At 62.3% G+C, this 3,365-nt stretch overlaps 1 pseudogene; it reads right to left on the bottom strand.

Moving 5' to 3' along the window:
• Positions 1-2,168: 2,168 nt before the first annotated feature.
• On the bottom strand, positions 2,169-3,041 carry LOC144487584 (uncharacterized; annotated as a pseudogene).
• Positions 3,042-3,365: the final 324 nt, after the last annotated feature.

Genomic DNA, 3,365 nt, shown 5'->3' with positions numbered 1-3,365 from the left:
TGGAACCCCCTCCCTAACAGCACTGTGGGTGTACCTACCCCACACACGGGGACTGCGGTGGGTTCGAGATGGCGGCTCACCCACCACCTTCTCAAGGGGGCAATTAGGGATGGGGAGTGAATGCCGGGGTCTAGCCACCAAGCCAACAGCCTATGAATGAATAAATAATTACTCACCGACCTCCCGTTGGCCGGGGTCCGTGCTGACGGATTGGTCGAGTTTTCCACTGAGTGTTAGCTTGGGTCCACGCGGCGAATGGGTCGACCCCCCCCCCCCACCCCCCAACCCCGCTCCTGCCCCCGACCCCCTTTCCGGAACATTCTTCCACTCTCGGAGATCGGCAGAGGGGACTGAAGAATCTCGCTGCAGGGCAGCTTTCCCCGTCTGACCCACTTTGGCCCAGAGAGGATGGAATCCAAGGAGACCCGGGGTGGGATGGGGGGGTGGCGTAGACAGATCAGGGTCAGGGGTCAGGCCTGAGAGGGCAGCCCAGGGTCAGGGGTCAGGCCTGGGACGGCAGCCCAGGGTTGGGGGGGCAGGAGTAGGAAGGCAGCCCAGGGTCAGGGTTCAAGCCTGAGAGGGCAGCCCAGGGTCAGGGGTCAGGGCTGAGAGGGCAGCCCAGGGTCAGGGAGTCAGGGGCGGGAAGGCAGCCCAGGGTCAGAGGGTCAGTAATGGAACATCAGCCCAAGGTCAGAGGTCAGGCTTGAGTGAGCAGCCCAGGGTCAGGAATGGAAGGTCAGCCCAGGGTCAGGGGTCAGGCCAGAGAGGGCAGCCCAAGGTCAGGGGTCAGGCCAGAGAGGGCAGCCCAGGGTCAGAGGTCAGGCCTGGGATTGCAGCCCAGGGTCAGAGAGTCAGGAATGGAAGGTCAGCCCAGGGTCAGGGGTCAGGACTGAGAGGTCAGGCCACGATCAGGGGCCAGGAGTGGGGATGTCAACCGAGGGTCAGGGGTCAGGCCTGGGAGGGCAGCCCAGGATCAGGGGTCAGCACTGGGAGGGCAGCCCACGGTCAGGGGTCAGACCTGGGAGGGCAACCCTGGGTCAGGGGTCAGGCCTGAGAGGTCAGCCGTGGATCAGGGTTCAAAATTAGGAGGACAACCCAGGGTCATGGCTTGGGACCAAGTGGTCAGCCCAGGGTCAAGGGTCAGCATTGGGAGCTCAGCCCAGGGTCGGGGTTCAAAACTAAGGGAGGGGGGTGGTTAGCCTGGGAGGGGGTGGGCGGGGGGTCAGCACTCGAAGGTCAGCCCAGGGTCAGGGGTCAGATCACAACAACTCGCTGCGTTTCCATCAAAATTCTCCCCCCCTCTGGTTCTTTTCCCGATTCTCTCCAATCTGTGCCCCCTCTGGTTTCCCCCTCTCCTCCTGCCCAGTGGGAAACACTTTCTCCTCATTTACTCCATCCAATTCCCCCCCACCCCCTTCATGACTCTGAACGCTGCCTCGATTAAATCTCCCCCCTTTACCTTCTCCACTCCGAGAGGAACCATCCCAGCTTCTCACTCTGCGAAAGAACTGAAGCACCCCCCCGCAACCCCCTCATCCCTGCTCCCGTTCTGGGGGGAAATCTCCCTCCGCTCCCCCTCCCAGGGCCTCGACATCCTTCTGAAAGTGCGGAGAGGGAAGGTTAAAGGTCACGGCGGCTATCCCATAATAGCAGCAGAACGCCAACTGTGTATCAATAATATTTTTTATTGAAATAATATTCTGTCTGATATTTTCTTACGAGGCAGCCATTACGAGGCCTCTTGCTGGCCATTGTGGGTGGCCATTTTGAAAGAGTCAAGTGGCCATTTTGGGATGAACAGATGGCCATTTTGAGAGAGTCCAGTTGGCCATTTTAGGATCATCAAGCAGCCATTTTGAGATGAATGGGCCGTCATTTTGAGACAGTCAGGCAGTCATGTTGAGAGAGTCAAGTGGCCATTTTGAAAGAGTCAGGTGGTCATGTTGACATAGACAAGCGGCCATTTTGGGAGAATCTGGCAGCCATGTTGAGATGAACGGGCAGCCATTTTGAGAGAGTCAGGTGGTCATGTTGAGAGAGTCAAGCGGCCATTTTGAGAGAATCAAACAGCCATTTTGAGACAGCCAGGCACACATTTCGGAACGCGCCCAGCCCTCCTCACCTCCACCACCTCCGTCCCCCCCCTCCCCCCGCCGCAGCGACCACCGTCAGAAGCACTTGTGGTGGACGATGCAGGGCCCCATTTCGTCGAACTGCCACCGTTGGACCCAGAGCGACTGGAAGGAGCGGAGGGAGGCCATGATGGAGCCGCCTACCCAGGCGGAGAGGCCGCGGTAGGGGCGGCCGCCACCTCCACCCGGCGGGCCCCCTTGCCGGCCAGGTCCTGCAGCTCGGTGCCCAGCCACCACCTGAAGCCCGGCAGCAGTGGGGTACCACCGCAGACCACCACGTTGTCCAGGAAGCGGGCTCGGTAGCCCCTGGCAGCAGGACTGCAGACTCTTGAAGGCCAGGATGTGGAGGCCGGGCTCCCGGAGGCCCACCAGAGGGGGGCGGAAGAGAGCCTCGGGGCACCTGAACATCTGGCTGCGAAGGGTGACCAGTGAGCCGTCCGGGAGGCGATAGTAGGCGGTGTAGTCCCGCTGGTCGCAGAGTATCTCCTCCTGGTAGGCCTGCGCCAAGTAGCAGCACTGCTCCTTGATGTGCCGCACAAGATGCGTGTTCTCCGACCCGAAGCAGTAGCCCGCGTCCCTCAGGAGCTGCTGGAGGTAGAGGGTGAGGAGGGAGCCCGCCACACCGAGGGAGTAGGCCGAGTTGGGCAGCACGAAGCCTTCATCCACCAGTGCCACCGAGGAGGTGGCGGCGCCCGCCTCCACCACCAGCCCCGAGGTGCGGCCCACCGAGTGGACAGACCGCAGCAGCCCCGGGGCGGTGTAGAAGGCCGGGGCTCCAAAGCCCTCGAACAGGACCTCAGCCCACTTCTCCCGGTGCAGTTTGGGGGTCCGCAGTGGCTCAGCCAGCAGCACCCCGTGCCCCCGGGGGTCCACCCGCAGGGCGTGGCACAGCAGGTGGTGCCAGAGACACTCCAGGGTGGCTCAGTCACCCGGGCCAGCCCAGTCCTCCACCAGGGCCCGGGGGCTCTCTTCCCCGGCGAAACCCGCCTTGGCAAGGCCAAGGCTGATGCCCATCACCACGCCCGGGCCCCAGGGGGCGACGGGCGAAGCCGTCAGAGAGGGAGCAGTGCCCCGCGGGGTCCTCATTCCCTCCCCTTTTCTCAGGCGGGCACCGGGCAGCTAAGGTCGGCCAGAGGTCGCCGAGAGAATTCCACCAATGGCTGACTCTTGTCTTCCAGGGACTCGACAGAAATTATCTTGAAAACCACCCCCCCAGCCTCTTGCCCACTGCTC

This window comes from Mustelus asterias, unplaced genomic scaffold, assembly GCF_964213995.1.
Source record: "Mustelus asterias unplaced genomic scaffold, sMusAst1.hap1.1 HAP1_SCAFFOLD_899, whole genome shotgun sequence".
In the NCBI taxonomy this organism is placed as follows: domain Eukaryota; kingdom Metazoa; phylum Chordata; class Chondrichthyes; order Carcharhiniformes; family Triakidae; genus Mustelus; species Mustelus asterias.
Note: the sequence above shows the minus strand (reverse complement) of the source record. Positions and strands in the feature narration are given on the sequence as shown.